This window comes from Charadrius vociferus, unplaced genomic scaffold, assembly GCF_000708025.1.
Source record: "Charadrius vociferus isolate BGI_N301 unplaced genomic scaffold, ASM70802v2 scaffold151, whole genome shotgun sequence".
NCBI lineage: Eukaryota > Metazoa > Chordata > Aves > Charadriiformes > Charadriidae > Charadrius > Charadrius vociferus.
This window is the reverse complement of record NW_009646933.1, coordinates 1,391,229-1,399,468: the sequence shown is the minus strand read 5'-3', so window position 1 is coordinate 1,399,468 and position 8,240 is coordinate 1,391,229. Positions and strand designations below refer to the sequence as shown.

The 8,240-nt window shown below is 43.6% G+C and overlaps 1 pseudogene; it reads right to left on the bottom strand.

Moving 5' to 3' along the window:
- Positions 1–1,420: 1,420 nt before the first annotated feature.
- LOC104295057 overlaps positions 1,421–8,240 on the bottom strand; it is a 64,625-nt pseudogene continuing 57,805 nt past the window's right edge.

Genomic DNA, 8,240 nt, shown 5'->3' with positions numbered 1-8,240 from the left:
CACCCCTCATGAGATGGTCAAGTAGAGTGCATGCTTTCTCTGGCAAGCTGTAAGGAGACAAAATAGGAGTTGCTCGCTCCAGAGCAGGATTGTTTTGTAGGATCTCTTGCTCCTGGCTTGTCACTTCAGTAACTGCTGTATTCTGCTTGGGAATACCGAACTTTCACTTGCCCTGGGGGAGGCTTGGCTTTTTGGAAGATAAAAGCTAAGCAGTGTTGCCGTCTAACTGGAATTGTGTTTAGGGCTTAACGATGCTTTGTCCCCCATTACATGGCCTCCTAATCGTGGCTCTTGTAATTCAGTGGGAACAATTTCCTCCTGGTTGACTCCTCTGATGAATCTGCGGCTTTGTTGTGTGTGCAGTGTCTCCCCACACACCTCAGCAGTACTGTATGTGGAAGAGGTTACAGACCAGGAAAATCAAGTCATTTCCGTAGAGCTGGAATAATGGTATTGTCTATGTATGTTGACAGCAGCTTTTCCAAGTCATGTGTTTCTGTTGAGTAACTGTATCTGAGATTATTCCTTCCCTAATTCCCTAACAGAGAGGGAAGGTAACGGTAACCGGTGGTGTCCCTCAGGGGTCAGTACTGGGTCCAGTCTTGTTCAACATATTCATCAATGACCTGGATGAAGGGATAGAGTGTACCATCAGCAAGTTTGCTGATGACATAAAGCTGGGAGGGGTGGCTGACACACCAGAAGGCTGTGCTGCCATTCAGTGTGACCTGGACAGGCTGGAGAGTTGGGCAGAGAGAAACCTTATGAAATTCAACAAGGGCAAGGGGTCTCCCCAGAGCAGAGCGCAGCAGAGGGGCACAATCCCCCCTCGCCCTGCTGGCCACACTGCTGGGGATGCAGCCCGGGGTGCGGGGGGCTTTCTGGGCTGCCAGCGCACATTCCCGGCTCATGGTGAGCTTCTCATCCACCAACACCCCCAAGTCCTTCTGGCCAATCTGCTTGTCATGCAAAAGAGGTTACAACTCTGGTTCAGAACTGCCCCAGAAAATCATGGCCTCGTTCAGAGCACACTGCTTATGGGCTAATGTCCACAGAAGGATAAATCCACAACATGAGTATCAGAGGATGTCCTGAATGAGGACATCAAATTTGTCAGTCAGTCAGTGATTAACCACACGGAGTTAGGGAAAAATGATACTTCAAAGCATAACTTTTTGCAGAAGAGAAGACTGAGGGGGGATCTTGCCAATTCTTGATAACTAATAATACTTCAAAGCATAATTTTTAAAATAAATATTATACAGTGAGGTGGGGTTTTTTTGAAACATTGTTTTTTGTGCAAGAAGCAGGCTTGATATGGCCAGTTTGGCAAATCCCATGTTTCCATGTGGGAGAGAATAGCTTTACAATGCTTTATTCCTCATTGAAGAAGGCAAAAAGAAGAATGGTGCTGTGGTGATTACCGAAACACGAAGTCTGCACTGTCAATCTCCCGGCCGCATCTGCTGTTCTTCAGAATTCCTCCATTGCCAACCACCGCACATTTCTTAAACTGGGAGCGGTGGTACGGCATATCCTGCAACATCACAGCAAGGAAACAGTAAAATATCCCGAAACATGGAGGCAGCAAGTCTCTTTTTCACTTTTTTTTGGTGCAGCTGCATCTTGCTGCAGATGCACTAATCCTAGGAAGTTGACACTGGTTCTGGCCTGCAATATTCCCATGGGGTACATAAATGGATGAGTTTGTTTTCTGTGCAATTAGAGACAGTATGGGCAACTAACTCAGAGGGAAAAAAAGCAATAACGTGGGTTTGTCCAGACTTAATAACGGAAGAAGTAATTTTAGAAATTTGCTTTCCCTTCTGATTTCCACATGAGGGCATGCATCAGAAAATTAGCGTACCCCAGGTGTTGCCTTCTGAGCTGCCTGCGCACTGCTGGCTCCTCAGGCTCTGATGTCCTGCTGTTGAGACATCTGCACACATAGTTGCACAGCAGCTAGTAAAGCCCACGAAGTCTTTCTACGTCAGACAGCACATTACAGCTATTTATCACAACATAGCCCAAATTTTAGTGCTTGCTACCACTAATTCTACTAATAGTACTAATGATGGCCGCATCCGGAGTCCTGTGTCCAGCTCTGGGCTCCCTGGTTCAAGAAGGACAGGGATCTGCCGGAGAGGGTCCAGCAAAGGGCCACAATGATGATTAGGGGATTAGAACACCTCTCATATGAGGAAAGGCTGAGGGACTTGGGGCTCTTTAGTCTAGAGAAAAGAAGACTGAGGGGGGATCTTATTAATGCTTACAAATCCTTTATTTGCCAGGGGGCAGGGGGATGCCAGGGGGATGGGAACAGTCTTTTTTGAGTGGTGCCCAGTGACAGGACAAGAGGTAACAGCACAAACTTGAGCATAGGAAGTTCCATCTTAACATGAGGAGGAACTTCTTTCCTTTGAGGGTGGCAGAGCACTGGCACAGTCTCCCACTCTGGAGACATTCCAGACCCACCTGTATGCCATCCTGTGGAACCTGCTGTAGGTGACTCTGCTCTGGCAGGGGGGTTGGACGAGATGATCTCCAGAGGTCCTTTCCAACCTCTATAATTTTGTGATAATTACCAGCTTTCACTTTTTCCTAATTTTGTGTTCCTTTTTTTCTTATTTCTTTAGGCAGGTGTTTGGTGCTTTTTGGCTCCCATTACTGTGACAGTATTTGAACGAAGTACATGGATAAGCAATGTTGAAGCAGGATGTATTGTAACTTGTCTGCCCTGTACTCCCACCTTTAACGCTGTGTTACTATTCCTCATTGCCTTTTTTGTATGGTCTTTCACAGCAGTCTTCAGTTCACGTTGGTCTTAATATTGCATCCAGTCCTTCTTTCCTTATCTGTTGAATTTTTTTGTACCTGTTAAGGATCGATTTTTAGCATGATTTATTTCCAATAAAGCCATGCTACTCATGATGTTTTTTCCTAACGGCCTGCAGCCAATCGGTGCTTTCTGCATCACAATTGCACAGTGACTTGAACTATAAATAGAGTGTGAAGAGAAGTTCCAGAGTCATGCTGAATGAAGTGTTTAAAACTGGTATCTGTTGCTGAAGATGCTGTTTGTACTCTTAATGCCAAACTGAAGTGTGACTCGGGCAATTGCTGAACTGGCTGAATGGACATAAGCATCTCACGTGTATGTCAAAAGTTAAGTGAGTGCCATTTTTAGGACACGTACTCTAAACCATCATAAAATATGGCTGGGATTTTAAGTTAATTATTTTGCCCTGTTAGTAGTTACTTATCAGGGCTGTGGTACAGTTGTGTTCTCCAGCTGTCTTGGGCAGGAGTTTTGCAACTGCGTTTCGCTTTAAACCTTCCAGATCCATGACAGCAATGTCAAATGCAAACTCACCCGTTTAGGAGAGAGCTGGATTGGCATAGGCTGTGGTGTGAGCTAAGCGTTCAGGTGAACAGTGCAGTTGTCCTGCAATACCGATCGTAGCTTATTTGTTTATTTTTCCTTCAACAAGTCCTAAAGGGCATCAGAATGTCTATCCAAGAACTTCTAACACAAGAAAAATCTTGAAGAAAAAGTTAGATGACTTCTTACCTCTTTGTTTCCACTACGGAAGTATCTGGTTACTGCTTTGAGCAGACTATATCAAAGATGCCTTCACACCAACTGCAGAAGGAAAGTAAAGCTTATGAGACTCATACCAGTCCCTCTGCTGCACAGAGACAGTCATGCTGCAAGAGCTAGTCCCCTTCCCCCGCCCCCCATCCATTTCCTACATCTTTCTCTATGTTTTAGCTGCTAAAATACTAGATACAGAGAAGCTGTACCTATGCACTTCATGGTTATTAGCCTTTCTCTATGTTTTAGCTGCTAAAATACTAGATACAGAGAAGCTGTACCTATGCACTTCATGGTTATTAGCCTGAGCTGGCTTCTGGTTTTCATACTTCCAGGTCAGATAAAGCTGTCTGAAACAGCCCTGTAGGCAGGACCATGCTGCCCAAGGATACAGTCCCAGCCCCAAGAGGTTCCGCAGCTGTCTAGCAGCAAGAATTCAGGCCTTTCCAACAGAAGTGGGGATTTTTCTGTATCTGCCTTTAAATCTAGGTGCTGGATGCTAGAAAGCTACCTGTAACTGCAAGCCTTTCATTGTCAGTCTTCAAGAGCACAACAGGATTCAAGTTTGGAAATGAAAGAATGCACCTTCTGGCTGAGAGGACAAAACCTGACAGTTCAACAAAAATTTCTGCAAGAGCAACAACGAAGGGAGCTACTTCCTAGATTAAAAGACAATTGTGGATTAGGCAAACACCATCAGTCCTAAGGAACCGTTTGTTTGTTGTTTTTTTTTTTAATGAGTATTTTTGACACAGGCATCAGTGACCACAGACAAGATACAGGCAACAATGGTCCTTAAGTTGAATTAGCACATCATTTGTGTTTCTGGGTTTTTTTAATAGGTGATCATGCCATCATCGCAGCATGTTAACACTCCGTGTGTATTCAATGTGTCACTAAACCTTCCATTTCCTCCATGGTCTTACGAGGAAACAGTATCAGGACAAAATACAACACGAAACAGAAGTGATGATAACTTACCTAGGAAGTTATGCAGAGGTGGAATTCCCTCCTTCAAGCCTTTGCGTTTATGTGTTTCAGCTGCAACTTTCCAGGGACGAGAATCTGCATCGGAAGAATCCCCAGGCAAAATCTGCCAGTGATCAAAGACACACTGTGGAAAAGCCTGGCCACCAGTGTTGGATCTCAAGTCGGTGGTAAAACCTGTTGGGAACGAAAAAATGGAAAGGGATGAGACAGCTACACACACAAAAACAAACAAACAAACTGGTTTATTAGGAATTTCTGCATAGACAAAACCCTAAAAACATTCTTCCAGAACTGTTAGGTAACCGCAACTTTGCAGGTTAATTCTTTCAAGCAGGTAAAAATGAGGCCAACTCCAAAGAACTGCAGAAAGATCTTGTAACTTAGCAGTAAAAAGGCAAACAAAATTCAACTTTGATAGATAGAAAAGTATATGGGGAGAATTATGTTTCAAAAGGAGGCAGTTCTTCACACATCTAGATGGGTGAAGTCCTTACCAGTGCTGTGGATGCTGATGTTTTACGCTGAGAGGGAGACGGTAACTTCATAAAGAAATCCATGAAGGCTTACTAACTTGATCTAGAAACCAATTCTCCCCCAGGGATCCTCTGAAAGTAGTTATAAAAAAGCAAGTGGGGAAGTTTTACACCAGCTTACCTTGTTCTTTCTATTCCCTAAGCGCTCACTTTCAGTCACTGTCATGAACAAGATGGTGGGATAACTCGACCTTTAGTCCAAAGGTACAGAACTTTATGTTGAACTGAAAATACACGGGTGTTTCCTTTGTCATTTCCTCGGCTTCACAGCAGTGTCATCCCCTTCTCCTAAGTATTCGGTCCCGTGAAGAGCTGCCGCCTGTGAACTGAGACTTCACTGCTGTAGAACCGCTTCTAACCACATTCTAACCACCGCTATTTCCCCACATCTTTAGATTGCCATTGTAGCAAGATTCGTTAGCAGCTTTGGCAAGGAACTAGAAAGGCAGTTTTGCAGAATATGGTTGTTAAGGTGCTATGTAAGTTAAGACCAAGGGCCCAGTGTAATCCACATCCTACCAAGTCTAAGCTTACACTTCTTTTTGGTTTTCCATGTTTGGAAAATGGGTCTCTGTGAAAGTGTCTTAAGCTCTGTGGAAAATTGGAGAAGGGGAAAAAAATACAAATACTCAAAACCACACTAACACATGTGTAAATTGTTCTTTTAAGAAGTTAAATTGCCAGTTTGGACTTTAAAAGTTAAGCATCTCTTAGTTCATCGCTGATTATTTTAGCAGTTACCACACTAACATACTTTGGCAAAGAAACCCCCTCCAAAATAAACCATGACATTTCTTAGAGCTTTACCTTGTGAGGAGTCCCAACTGCGCTCCATGAAACTGGTAAACTTTCTGTCACCATGTCACAGGATGCTCTTGAAGCGCGTTTTCAAACAGGGAAGAGGGAAATGGGACAGGCAAATCAACCACGAGTCCAGAGGAAGGACTCTACCACACTGAAGAGGTGAAGTTTCAGGGCAGCATAAGAAGGATCAGATTACTGTTTTAAAGGTAGTGTTAAGATTGGCAAGAAGGTGTAATGCCATTTAAGCTACTCAGGCTGGCACTCTGTCCTTTTAAAGATTCATACCGGTACCACGTTTTCTAGCCCGCTGCTGCAGAAGACCAATTCTTTTTTCTAGGCTTATTTCAAAGGAAGACCTTGATTTAAAATGATGGAAATCCAATCTGGTGTACACTGGAAAGTCTTAACGTGCAGAAGATGCCACATCTTTTTGGCACCTTCTGCTGGCACAAAAGGCCAAAGGAGTAGGTTGCCGGGGAAAAAAAGGAGTAAACTATTTGTTCTGAACTGAAGATGCAGAGGGACAACAGGAAGAAGCTTGAAGCTATTAAAATGGGAATTCTTAAGTCCCCTTCATCCTGCAGCGGTCTTTAATTGCATGTCGGTAACAAAAAAAGCGTTGTCTTACCAAATGACTCATTACAGGTAGGTATGCCTTGACCACAATGCATTGGAGTTCCTGCCACTTGGGATTCTTCACAAAGGTGTTCCCTTTTCTTGTTCAGCACACCACAGAGCCCACCAACCACTTGTTCTGGGCAATATAAAAAAAATAATTCTATCAAGTTACATAAAAGGAGGAGATCACCAGTTATTAAAACACAGCCAGGCAGCATTTAGACAATCCCTCTAGACAGCCCTCTTGATGTTTTTCCGATGATGGCTCCTCACTCAGAGGAATTTCTCTGTGTAACAAGTGGCCTCTCTCTTACTTCCAAGACATCTTTGGGAAGCTCTGACTGCCTTCTGTGCCTCACCTGACTGTGAAGTCTCCAATTACTGTCTATATCGACAGGACCAGGTTGTAGTTTACATACACAAAGTGAGGCAAAAGGGCATATGTTCAGTGAATGACCTTCAGCAATCTTTGGGCACAAGAAAGCAGAGTCCTCTAGTGCTTTCTAATAAATGCATTTACTACAGGATGCAAATTTTATACAAACAGGATCTTGCCATACCTTATCTTAGAACTTCCACCATGGCTGACAGGCGCTCTGATAAAAACTGTACTTAACCCCAGCCCCCCATTTGCTTAGAAACAAACCACTAAGGCTGCAAAACTCTCCTGCTTTGTCACGACAGGTCTCACAAGTCATTGAGGAGAAAAAATTCCCCATTTTTGCTGTTTTGTCCTTACTGGCACTCATCTTCTTTAGCCCTCATGGCTAAGACATCTTTTAAGCTGGTAGATTTCCTGCCCACCATGCAGCACTGTAGTCTGGAATTAATTTTTAAAGCAGGTTTCAAATCTTCCAATTGCTTTTAAGACAGTTAAGACAAACTGTGTGTGAATAGCTGTACTTGGTGATAAATAAATACTTTCAGCATGGAATACATTTTCCAGGCTCTTTCATGGAAGAATTTCATTTACCAAGAAAATCTAGTTACTCAAAGGACAGCGTTAATGTTTACAGAGCTCAAAAAGAGCTTATTAAAAAAGAATAAAATCCTTGCTGCTCTTTCTTGTTATTTAGGATACCCATTGTTTGTTTTCCTGAATGTTTACAGGGACGGAAAGAAAGGAGGGGAAAAAAACCCCAAATCATAACTTTCCCAAAGTTACTGGCAATTCATAAGGAACAGTGTAATTCATCTCCCTGCCAACACTTTGCTGTTTCCATTTAACCTTTTCCTAACTTCGGAATGAAAAACCTCAGACAGTCTTTTTCATCACTGATCTAACGGACATAGAACAGAGCTATGATCACAGAATCACAGAATGGTCAGGGTTGGAAGGGACCTCTGGAGATCATCTAGTCCACCTCTGCCAGAGCAGGGTCACCTACAGCAGTTGCACAGGACGGTGTGCAGGCGGGGTCTGAATATCTCCAGAGTGGGAGACTCCACCACCTCTCTGGGCAGCCTGTGCCACTGCTCTGTCACCTTCAAAGGAAAGTTTTTCCTCATGTTGAGATGGAATTTCCTGTGTTCCAGCTTGCACCCAATGCCTCTTGTCCTGTCGCTGGGCACCACCAGGTGACATACAGAATCACAGAATCATAGAATCATCTAGGTTAGAAGGGACCTTTAAGATCATCAAGTCCAACCATCAACCCAAGACTGCCAAAACCACCACTAAAACATGTCCCTCAGCCCAA